The sequence below is a fragment of the Leptonychotes weddellii genome, chromosome 5 (assembly GCF_054177405.1).
Source record: "Leptonychotes weddellii isolate Sample4059 chromosome 5, ASM5417740v2, whole genome shotgun sequence".
In the NCBI taxonomy this organism is placed as follows: domain Eukaryota; kingdom Metazoa; phylum Chordata; class Mammalia; order Carnivora; family Phocidae; genus Leptonychotes; species Leptonychotes weddellii.
The window spans coordinates 55,600,831-55,613,668 of NC_138373.1; the positions used below are offsets into that span (position 1 = coordinate 55,600,831).

At 38.5% G+C, this 12,838-nt stretch overlaps 1 long non-coding RNA gene across 1 annotated transcript in view; it reads left to right on the forward strand.

The window, feature by feature from the left end:
• LOC145721669 (uncharacterized) overlaps positions 1-11,683 on the forward strand; it is a 60,569-nt gene extending 48,886 nt beyond the window's left edge. Inside the window, exon 4 of the long non-coding RNA XR_014145502.1 lies at positions 11,149-11,683. This is a non-coding gene — a long non-coding RNA (uncharacterized LOC145721669). The remainder of the gene's footprint in view (positions 1-11,148) is intronic.
• Positions 11,684-12,838: the final 1,155 nt, after the last annotated feature.

Genomic DNA, 12,838 nt, shown 5'->3' on the forward strand with positions numbered 1-12,838 from the left:
ATTCATTCTTTAGTAGGATGCTCCTTAGCCTCCATGTATTTGAATTCTTTCCGACTTTCTTCTTGTGATTGAGTTCTAGTTTCAAAGCACTGTGGTCCGAAAATATGCAGGGAATGATCCCAGTCTTTTGGTACCAGTTGAGACCTGATTTGTGACCTAGGATGTGATCTATTCTGGAACATGGGCACTAGAGAAGAAGGTGTATTCTGTTGCTTTGGAATGGAATGTTCTGAATATATGTGAAGTCCATTTGGTCCAGTGTCTCATTTAAAGTCTTTATTTCCTTGTTGATCTTTTGTTTAGATGATCTGTCCATTTCAGAGAGGGGAGTGTTAAAGTCCCCTACTATTATTGTATTGTTGTTGATGTGTTTCTTTGCTTTTGTTATTAATTGGCTTATATAATTGGCTGCTCCCATGTTAGGAGCATAGATATTTACAATTGTCAGATCTTTTTGTTGGATAGACCCTTTAAGTATGATATAGTGTCCTTCCTCATCTCTTATTATAGTCTTTGGTTTAAAATCTAATTTGTCTGATGTAAGGATTGCCACCCCAGCTTTCTTTTGGTGTCCATTGGCATGGTAAATGGTTTTCCACGCCCTCACTTTCAATCTGGAGGTGTCTGTGGGTCTAAAATGAGTCTCTTGCAGACAACATATTGATGGGTCTTTTTTTTTATCCAATCTGATAGTCTGTGTCTTTTGATTGGGGCATTTAGCCCTCATGATCCAGTAGTTGTTATCTCTCTTTTTCTCAGCTTCTTTATTCTCCATCATTTGGTCTTCTATATCACTAATTCTCTCTTCTGCCTCATTTACCCTAACCATTAGAGCCTCCATTTTTTTTTTTTAAAGATTTTATTTATTTATTTGAGAGAGAAAGAATGAGAGACAGAGCATGAGAGGGAAGAGAATCAGAGGGAGAAGCAGACTTCCCGCTGAGCAGGGAGCCCGATGCGGGACTTGATCCCGGGACTCCAGGATCATGACCTGAGCTGAAGGCAGCCGCTTAACCAACTGAGCCACCCAGGCGCCCCAAGCCTCCATTTTTGATTGCACCTCATTAATAGCCTTTTTGATTTTGACTTGGTTAGATTTTAGTCTTTTATTTCTCCAGAGTTTCTCTAGTATCTTCCACGCTGTTTTCAAGCCCAGCTAGTATCTTTACAATCGTCATTCTGAACTCTAGTTCCAACATCTTACTAATGTCCGTATTGATTAGGTCCCTGGCAGTCGGTACTGCCTCTTGTTCTTTTTTTTGAGGTGATTTTTTCCATCTTGTCATTTTGTCCAGATGATAATAGATGAATGAGAGAACAAAATGCTAACAGGGTAACAATGACCCCAGAAAAATATACACTATACAAATCAGAAGAGACCTTCCAGAAAGTGGTCCCTTTTCTGTTCAGAGAGTTGCTGCTATTCTTTTCTTCAATCTCCTGTTGAGTTCGTAGGTGTTCAGAATGGTTTGATACCTACCTAGCTGAATTCCTGGGACCAGATGAAATTTAGGTCTCCTACTCCTCCGCCATCTTGCTTCTCCTCTGCACATGCAATTTTATTCGCTATTATTTTTGCACCAAAATGTCAACACAGTAAAAGAAAAAGACAAATAACATTTTACAATTATTAAGAAAATTATTTTGACTCCATGGAGCCCCTGAAAAGGGGTTGGGATCCCCAAGTTTTAAAGGACCACAATTTGAGAACCACTGTTCTAATTACTATGTAATATTTTTTGTGTTTTAAAGCATATACTTTTCCACCCATACTTCTACTAACTGTCCTCTTAGCTATAAATCATGGCTTGCTCTTTGATTTTATTCAAGTTTTTACACAAAATTTATTAGAACTTAACAAAGTTTTATTTTGAAAAGATGTCAAGAGTCTAAGGCACTTCAAACATTTAAATATATATAGGACCAAAGTAAATGTGATGTGGTATAAAGGAATCTGTATATAAAGGGGACTATGCTATATTTCTCTAGAGGCAAATATATTGCCAATTCCTTTAACACAATTCAACCTTTATCATTAGATACAGAGCTGTGTAATTACTGATGAAAATATGGTAATGTTACATGTGGTTCTTCTTGTCTTAAATTACTATGGAATATCAAAGTTGAAAATAGTGTGTCAATTTTATATAGATACTTTTTATATAAAAAGTCATAATTTTATAGATACTTTTAACATAAAAAGTCATAATATATCCACCTAGATAAAGCCAATCTAAAATATTTTTTTTAAAGATTTTATTTATTTATTTGACAGAGAGAGAGACTGAGAGAGGGAACACAAGCAGGGGGAGTGGGAGAGGGAGAAACAGGCTTCCTGCAGAGCAGGAAGCCCGATGTGGGGCTTGATCCCAGGACTCTGGGATCATGACCTGAGCTGAAGGCAGACGCTTGATGACTGAGCCACCCAGGTGCCCCATAAAATATTTCTTTTTTTTTAAACCTATGGCCTGTCTTATTCTAGCCTTGTTCATTTTCTCATTTTCTTTTCTTTTTTTTTTTTTTTTGAGACAGAGAGAGAGCGAGCCCGTACAAGGGGAGGGACAGGGGGAGAAAGAGAGAGAGAGAGAGAGAGAATATTAAGCAGGCTCCACATCCAGTGCAGAGCCTGACATGGGGCTCGGTCCCACAACCTTGAGTTCATGACCTGAACCGAAATCAAGAGTCAGATGCTTAACTAATTGATCCACCTACGTGCCCCTGAAAATATGTCTTTTTGTAAGTTCTATACCTTTTGAGAGTTTCATATTTTATTTTTAAACCAGAAACCTACCAGCCCAGGCCCAAGCTGCTGATGATCAAAGTCATCTCAAAATTCAATTAGCATAATTGCTCCTTTCAGTCATGTTAAAATCAATTTTTGGTATATGGACCACATTGATTTTTATAAATGATATTTTGTCGTGTGTCTAATCTGATCCACTGTGCGTTGATTTTATGTTTTATGTCTTCAGAGGACAATCCTATTTGTCTAATTTCATGTTCTTGGTATACCAATGATAGACCCTAACTCTGAAAAGAGTGGCCAACTGCACAGTCTTCTGGGTAACATGCATGCCATTCTTCTGAAATACACATGGACCCTTAGCTAGAACAAAGCATCCCCTTTTGGGGATGCCCTTATGTGAAATTCTCCATTCTGACATCTTAGTGTAGCCTACCGTTACAGGTCGGGGTGTATTTGCAGAACCATCATAAGAACTGTATTAGTTTCAACCCTGTTTGCAAGCTACAGAATTCAGTTCAGACTGACTGAAAACAAAAATGAAAAGGTAGTGGTGGGAAATTCATTATGTGGGCATAGGGTGTCTCATGGACCCCAGCTGGACTCAGTGTGGAACTGGGGCTGGGAATCACAAAACTGTCCAGACCCTCTGTGTATCCCCACCACACTCTGCTCCTAACAGTGTGATTTTTTTCTCACTTCTGGGTTCAAAGAGCAGTGGTCACACCACACGGTCCAGTGAATTGTCCCAATCCCAGTCACACAGGATCTGTCTTTCTCCCTTCCTCTTTAACTCCTTCATTACAGATGCTTTGGGAGAAAAAAATCTAATGGGCCAGCTTTGTTCTGATGCCCAGTTCCAATCCCAAAAGCACATCCAGGTACAGTCGTTTATATCTGTTTTCATATCAACTCTACGTTGATTTAGAAAATGAGAACAAGATCATGATTGACTAGCAAATGAACTCACATTGGCTATTTGAGCTCTCCACGTGTAGTGAAGGTGGTGGTAATCACTGCATTTAATGTGGCAGGAAAGCCTTTTGGTACAAACATAATCCAAATTATGTGGGTTGTCTGATCAGGTTAGTTTCATGATTTAAATAAGTCTGGAGATAAAGAAACTGAACCTGAAACACTTTTGTTAGTTATTAGAAGTGTTTCACTAAGGAAAGCATCAGCTGAATCCCCTGAATTCAAGCAACACTGAAAACCCATTTTCTGCTTCTTCCTCACCCCCTTGCTATCCTATTCTCTCTGCACAGCTTTTGGTAAACCTTTTCAGGTGATCATGTCACTGATGTTCTATGTTACATCTCTTAGGAGAATCTGCATTTTTAAAGACACTGCCTGGAAATGGCAATGCCTAATCCAAAGGGATAGCCCTCTAACTGTACATTTGCCAGCTCTGTGGAAGGACAAGGTGGAATATGAAATAGTTTGGAGTGGGGTAGGAAGAAAAATTCATCCTGGCATCTCTTGAAGTTGACTCTCTAGGTTGTGTCCAGGGGTTATATTTTAAGTCCAAGATATAAAAGAATTTTAACATCTAATTGGAGATTAGAAGTGTCCTTTCAAAGATGGAGCTTAGGTTTGGCAAGTCCCAAGTTCAGGATCTCTTTCATCCTCTTTGTACAACATATTGTTACATACTGTTTACATTCAATTTGATCAACTATTTACATGACCTCCACCTCACGCCTCTGTAACATGATATTTTATTTTTAGTTTTTAGCTGTATTTCCCAACCAACTGGTATGGATGGAAGGAGGTACTTATCTTCCAAATGTTATTAAAGTCTCATATAAATGCTAAAAGAGCCCATGAGCCAGGGGTGAGTTCTAAGTCTTGAGTTATGAGAAATGCAGAACTTCATCGGGGCAATTTGCAATGAAAATTTGAATATTTCTGGAGGCAGAATGCTGATTATATTGAAATGGACAGAAATAGCACCTCATTCACTTGCAAATAGACAACTTAATTTCAAATGAGTTTTTCTAGGTTGTGATATTTTTTGCTACCTTCTAAAACTGTTTCTCCTTTAAAAAGGGCCACATCCTTTCAAAAAAAGGAAGATGCATTTTATTATAGAATCAAATAATTTGCAAAGCTCATACAGTGAGTGTAGAAACGGAATATTAAAAATCTCTCCATGTCTACATTCATATTTTACCCTTGAGAAAATTAAAACAATATGCAACTTCTGAACAACAATTAGTATTACCATCTATTATTACAGACAAAGATAGTCAATAACCTCGTGCTTTTAGCTTCCTGATTTTTAACAACATTTTTCTTCCAAACACACTTTTTTTGGGGGAAGAGGTCTGAGATTTCTGTAATGCTACAGTAGGAAACCAAATTTCTCTTTAAAATGTTTTCACAGGGACACCTGGGTGGCACAGTCAGTTGGCCGGCTGACTTCAGCTCGGGTCATGATCCCAGGTCCTGGGATGGAGCCCCACGTCGGGCTCCCTGCTCAGCGAGAGCCTGCTTCTCCCTCTGCCTCTGCCCGCTGCTCTGCCTACTTGTGCTCTCTCTGTCAAATAAATAAAAATAAAAATAAATAAAATAAAATGTTTTCACTAGTGATCGGGATAAAGGAAAACAAGAGCATGCATATCAGATTCACGTATAATACTAAATTGGTTGAGACTGAAAAACTGCGTGAGTGGTACTGATACTTTATAATATTAGAACAAAATGTAAGTAGAAATTGAGAAATTAGAAAAATAATCACACCCAAAGAAGGCAGAATTGGGATAGAGAAGTTGATCACTTCCTTGGTGCCCACACCTCCTTCTCTGTGAGCTTGACTGTCCCCATTGCCCTGGGAAGGCTTCTTACTTTCTATGTGACATTGACCCTTGTCCACAGCTTATTGGAAGAAAGTGGTCACTTGAACTTCATCCTGAGTTACTCAGATTCTCTCTCATGGGAATCTGGAATAACAACATGGGCAGTAAGGAAATTTTGCTTCATGTTATTAAAAAATATTTCAGGGGAGTCTGTATAAGCCAGAGCCACACGCAAAAAAAGTTACAGGAGAGGAGCAGGATTTGGATCCTCCTAGAGGAGGTAGATCTGGAGTGCAGCAGATGGGCAGAAAAAAAAAAAAGATGAGAGATCATCTCTCTATCACTTTATTTTTCCTTTAATCCTCTGTTTATCCATCAGTTGTAAGGAGCAGAGTTATAGGAGATGAGGCGGAGACCTATGCTGGAGCTTGACCATAAGCGTTGTCCAAGACCAAATTAAGAATTGTGAGCCTTGCCTTCAGGGTCATGGGTATTAGTCAGGAGTGGCCTGATCCAACTTGTTTTAGGAAAATCTCTCTGACTTTAGGGTTGAGAGTGGATGCCTGTGGCCTGGAAAGACTGAGAATGTTGAGAGGTGGATGATGGGAAGAATAACTTCTTTTTGGCTTTAACTTCCCTTGTGGCTCAACTTCCAGTGTCCTTAAAATAACCTCCCCCTATCCTTGAGATTCTTCTTTTCTTTTTTGTTTAGCAACTAAGCAACCCAGATTCCCCAGCAGAACTGCTAGGTAAAGATTGCCACACAGATTCCCACAGTTACTTTAGAGGTACGCTGTCCACAACAGAACTTTCATCCTGTGCTCCTTGTTTGAGTGAGTCTCATAAAACTAGGATTTATCCTTGCTTCTTTTGTCTTCTTCAGTCCCCCATATCTAGTTTGTGACTAAGTCCTGCCAGTTCTTCTTCCTAATACATCTTAAGTCTGTGCTCCCTTTATGCCTCCTGCCTTGGCTTTATGGAGCCTTCATCAGCCCTCGGCCCTGCTCTCCCCACTCTCAGCTCTTCCATCTCTAACGCACATTTCCCCATGGATGCCAGGTGGAGCTTTTCAAAATGTGAATTTGTCCGTGTCGCTCCTGAAATAAAATCAGCTAAGTTTTCAACATCTAGCCCTAATTTATCACCCAGCTTTACATCCCACCAATCTCCAAACCAAGCCTTGCAAGTGCATTAACTTCTCATTGAACTTGCTTTCTGTTATTCTGTCTCCTTTCCTTTATTTATTTTATATCCTTTGTCATGAAGTACATTTCCTACCACAATTTTGCTATCTAATGTCTATGTTATCTTCAAACTCAGGGAGAAGAAAGCTTTATTAACACCAGAGCATAGAGCAGCAGTGGGTATAAAGGTAATCTGAAAACATTTTTACTATGTCTAAAGTGCATCATTTTATGCATTTATGTGAGATTTGAGAAGGGAGACAGAAACCTACGGAAAATTAGAAAATCATTTTTGGGTTATCAGGTACTGTATAGAGCTATTGGGGTTGTATGAGATCTGGAGCTCAGGCTCGAGAAGATTGTGATCTGGCAAGAACATAGTTTTCCAATACAGTAGGCTATCTTGAAACTACTCTCTTTATCTTTAAGAGCTAGGTAGAGACACACACACCCCAGACTGTTCTAAAGATTGCTAGCATGGTAATCTGAAAAAACTGCCCTGTGTTCTGGTTCCCAACACTAAGTTCAGAAATGAACTCGAACCCAGCTGGAAGACCCCGGGAGGTGGAGAATGGTGTGCTTGTTTTTGAGATTGTACCATGGCCTGTAGAACTCCATGATGGATGAAGGGTCCTCAGCACAGGTGAGGTAATCTCTAGCCCACTTTCAGATTAGGACTGACAGGAAGAAGAGCAGTTAGGCTTCTGGTACCATCAACAGTTGTGCATCGCTAGAGAGAATTTTTGGAGTCCAGAAACTTGTATCTCTGGCTCTCCTGGATGATGTTGCTAATTTCTTTGTTGTGCGTCTTGGCTGTACTCTGTGTCCTTTCTATGGATAACCTCTTTGATTTACCTAAATCTAGTCTGTTCCCAAGCTATGGAGGTCTGAGCCAACTAGTATGTTTGTCAAAATGGTACCGGCTTTGTTTATAGATTTATTTTTGCTCTATTCAGGCTTTCTACAAGCTATTCCTTTGAGAAGTATTGGGATCCGAGTGAATTCTTTCAAATGTTCAAGAAATAGATAATTCTGATGCCTTTATAACTGTACTAGAACACAGAGAAAGACAAGTTTTTTATAAAACCAGCATATAAATTTTGACCAAAATAGCACAGAAAAGAAAATTATAGGCTAGTCTCACATGTGAATGTCTATGCAAAAATTCTAAATAACAAGGCAAATAAAATCCAGTAATAAACTAAAAAAGTAGACAAAACCACATGGAGTTTATTCTTTAAGACCTTAAGAAAGGCTTAATTAGGATATTTATTGACAATTCACCTTATTAGTAGGCCAAAAGGTAAAAAGATATAATCATGTTGATAGGTATAGAAGAGGTATTTGATAAGTTAATGTCTATTTCTGACTTTAAAGAAATCGTAGGAAAATAAGGATAAAGGAATATTCCTTTAGTATTTAAGAATATATCTTTAAAATAAAAACATAGGACTATATGTATGGCAAACACTGGAAGCATTCATGTTAAAATCACAGATAAGACTAGGATGCCATTACCCTTAGTACTACTTGACATTAATATATAAAAGTTAATAGTTTTCTTATATAACCAATAATTAGGAAATAAAATGGACAAAGTCCTGTCACCATAAAGATGTTTGCAAATATCTCTGTGGAAGTATATAAAAGAAGACAAATAAATAGAGAAGCATACCTTACTCATGGAAAGGAAGACTCCTTAGACTTATCAATTCTTCCTAAATCAATGTGTATATTCACTAGGATCCCCATGTAAAACTAGCCCAAGATTCTGGGGAAAATTTGTCAAAAATAATTCTGAAGTTCATCTGGAAAAATAAACATAAAGGAATATTCAGAGAGAGAAGAGTCACAAAAGTAGAATAACTTTATGACATCAAGTTGTGTCATGAGGCAGCTGAGAATAACGACCAAGAGGTTATCTTTAGGGCTGGACAATCTAGTTCAAATCTTGGCTCCTCTACTTACTATCTGTGTGAACTTGGGTAAATTATTGAACTTCTCTATGTCTTACGTTCCACATGTAAAAAAAAAAAGTATCAGCACATAATAAAACATTCAATAAATCAGCAAAATAAAATTGCTGTTATCATTATGAAGTGACCTTAATTAATATATTAGGGTACTTATACTGAAATGGGTGGTATAATCAATGGAAAGGAGTAGAGAATTCAGACATAAATGCAAGAACTTATGTGATTTCAGTATATCAAGAAAAGTGGCATGTACAATCAATGAAAAAGGTAAATTAATAAATAATGTTAAAAGAAGTGGTTAGCCATTAATTAATAGATCATTACTTCTTAAATACAAAATAATCCAGAAGAAATTCAGATAGAGCAAAGACTTAAATGTAAGAAACAAAGGCACAGAAGTGCTAAAAAAAAAAGGAGAAAAATTACTTTTATAATTTTGGAGGGTGTGGAGGGCCTTTATGAGCAGGCATAAAGTCAGAACCCATAAAGAAAATGTTAATAAATTCGCTTCTGTGAAAAGTAAAACTTTCTTTATGACCAAAAGAGAACTAACAATCAAAACAAAAATAAAAGCAAAAGCAAAATTCCCCTCCACTGATAAAAAAATATGCTGATGAAAGTCAAGAATAAGACTGACTAAGTTTCTGTGCCTGAAAAAATGAGCAGAATTTGTTTTTGCTCTAGGGAAGAAGGTACAGAAAAGAAATGTGGACAGAAAAAGATGGCACTCACTTCTGGGGCCACCTCACTGTCTTTGCTCCTCACTTAGAGCTCAGTTGGGCAGCCTCTTTCTTGTGGGTTCTTTCTGCCACTCCATCCTTTTCTGCTTGTGACAGAAGCACATTTTGCTCATATACTCTGGTGGAATGGTTTAGTCATCTTAAAATAGCACCTGACATATAGTAGGTATTTAATAAATGTTAATCATAATGAAGATAATAGTGATTTTTAAAATTAATTAATCTCTTGTGTTACTCTGTCTCTTGAAAATACCTATGGCTTCAGTGTCTCACCTCTCATCCCAAATGACCTTGCAAAAGAATTTTTTTGCAAAAGAATTTTCTTAAATAAATGCAGTTGCCATCCTGAGAGGAATTTCAGTGCCAGGGATAATGGATAAATGTGTAAATACATGCATATGTGTATGTGAATATATATGTACATTTATATACATTTATATATGTATATATATATGCACACACATACACATATACGTACATTCACACAAACACAAATATACCTAGAAATATAGCCTGAACACAATTTCTGAAATTTGCCCCATACATGTTTGGTTCTATGTTCAGTAATACATATAAATCCAGAAACACATATACTTATAAATATGTTTATATATACAAATTTTATTCTATGTCTATATAAACATATATACTGATACATCCATACATTTGCAAATGTGTAGAAAAATTCCAGTATGATACAGCCAAATCTCTTCACAGAACTTATCTATAGAGAAGGGCTGTCAGGTTCTGTTTTTTACTTTTCTGTATTGGTTGGATTTTCCAGATGTTTTATTATTTTGGCAAAATGATAGACTTAAAACTGAAATCATTTGGAAAAACCACAAAAGATAAAGTGAAGATAGAAAATATTCCCAGGTTTAAAATTTTCAAGAAAATACTTGAAATCATTTTTACCACCATTATATTTTAAATGAGTGCAGGATGGCTCCTTGAATCTTGGGCCCTCTACTTAAAAAAAAGAGCAACAATAATAAGAAGAAGCAACCACCAAGAAGGGGCTAGTGATCCTCTGTCACCATTCCCCTGCATCTTGCAGTGGGGTTGTGTGCCACATGGAGAAACATGCAGCCACCCTCCCCATCCCTCAGGAGCCCAATTTGGATTATCCAGTCTCCTGACTTGTCCCCCTGTTCTTTTGGACCATTTTTCCTATTTCTTATCATCATTCTGGGGAAAGGGAAATGGAAAGAGAGAGAATATAGATCCTAATTCTCTCTCTTTCCCCCCATCCTCCCTGTGTGTGTGTGTGTATGTGTGTGTGTGTGTGTGTGTGTGAATTTTTCCTAATTGCTACTGTTAGGTGTTTTTATAGAAGAATCTCACAGAAGCAACTGTTGCCCATTGCAGACTAGAGTGCTGGGGAGTAATAAAACACCTCATATATCACATTTAAGGATTATAGACCATTTTACTTTTTAAAAGTACCAGTAATTATGATTTGCCAGCCTCAGCGACAGCATACATCAGTATGCTGGCAATGTGGCTCAGAATACAGTTTCTCTTTATTTAAATGTGCTCAGTTCCACTCTCTGCTTGTGAAAGGAAACTGAGAGGTCTAATCATATATGAAGAATAGATAAATGGCAAAAGAAAAGATTTGCCATCCAAGAATCACAATAGAGAAGTATGAATGGAAGACAAAGACGTGGCAAGAAAACCAAGTAATTATTTTCTTCATGTTCTTAGAAATCGAGGTGAAATCTAGCACAAGCCGGAAGCTTACCAATGATGAGAGAGTTCACAGAAATTGCTGGCTATTGAAGGAAGACTACCCGCTCCCTAAAATAAGACTGTCTTTGTGTTCCATGTGTCCTTCAGTGTGAAAGGACAGAAGAAAATAAAAACAGGGACCCAGAAAACATTTTCCTCAGGGTGATCTCTGAAACAGTTGATGAGTCCATTCTTTGTAAGTGAACACTGGAGGGAAAGAATGCAAATGTAGATGCTGCTTTGCAGCACATAAAAAAACTGGAGGAAAAACAGCATGGATTCCTTGAAGAAGACACGGCTACTGCTGGGCCCTGCCCTTTGAACAGGTGGAAACTATAGAGGTGACAGTAGGAGCCTAGATTTCAGAGGAGGTGCCCTGATATCATAATATTGGCACCAGTGTCGGGCGCCTGGGTGGCTCAGTCGTTAAGTGTCTGCCTTCGGCTGAGGTCATGATCCCAGGGTCCTGGGATCGAGCCCCGCATCCGGCTCCCTGCTCCGCGGGAAGCCTGCTTCTCCCTCTCCCACTCCCCCTGCTTGTGTTCCTGCTCTCGCTGTCTCTCTGTCAAATAAATAAATAAAAATCTTTAAAAAAAAAATATTGGCGCCAGTGTCTGATCATCACGGTGCCGGGCACGAGCCAGGAAGACGCTGGTGCAAAAGTTCAGGTGACTCCATCTCACTCGGAAGCGCGGGTGTGTGGGCAATTCTTGTGATCACTGCGTGTGGATGTGCAATCTTTAGAAGCTGATTATGGGCTGGAGGAAAGGGTCAGGGGTGAAAAGAGTTGGGAAGAAACACTCAAGATATTGAGGCTTCCGGTTTTGTGTTGGGTTCATGCATCTCCCTCAGGTTTCTGTTGGTTTTAGGCACAGCCCAAGTGCGTCTTAGTTTTTCAGCTTGTGTTACAATGTTCCCTAAGGTAAAGCAAGTGACTGGATACGCGGAGTGCGGCATTATCATAATGCAGTATTGGCAGGCACGTACAAGGCTCAAGGAAATAATTGCACATTTATGGAGATATAGATTCCCGGCTGAGATTTCCCACAGAAGCCAGGAAAGAATTCTAAGTGGCATCACAAAATCTGTGAAAAATTTACACTGAGCAAGCTAAGGCTTGGAGCAGGAATCCTGGGTTCTCTTTTACTTTTCTTGAAAGTTACTTCTCACTCCTATGTTAGGTGGCCCAACCTTAGAGTTACACATTTCTATCCCTTTTTCCTTTGTGCCTTTTTGGAATTCAATGCAATATGGTGGAGCAGTAAAGGCAGCTGGGAACTGTTGGCCACAGTGGGGAATATGCATTAATCAGGTAAGACAGCAATTAGAGAAAAAAAGTCACATGAATATTATTTCGGAACCTATTAAAATTCCGAATGTCTCAAACTTGCTTAAGAAAACAACAGAAGCTATTTAGGGCAAAAAAATATGTTTTAAGATAAAAAACAATCTTTTCAAAGAAGGAGGTTGCAAACTTGAGAGCATGCTTGCTGAACTGTGCCAAATGCATTTTTGTGCAAGGAAACCAGGGGCTGCTGGGTCTAAGGCAGTAACCGTGTGAGGAAAGGAAATTTAAGGGGACTGCTAAGATATTAAGTATTCCCAACATTTCCCAGGTGAGGGACAGTTGCAGGCACAGGGCTGTGCCCTCCATCAGGACATTTCT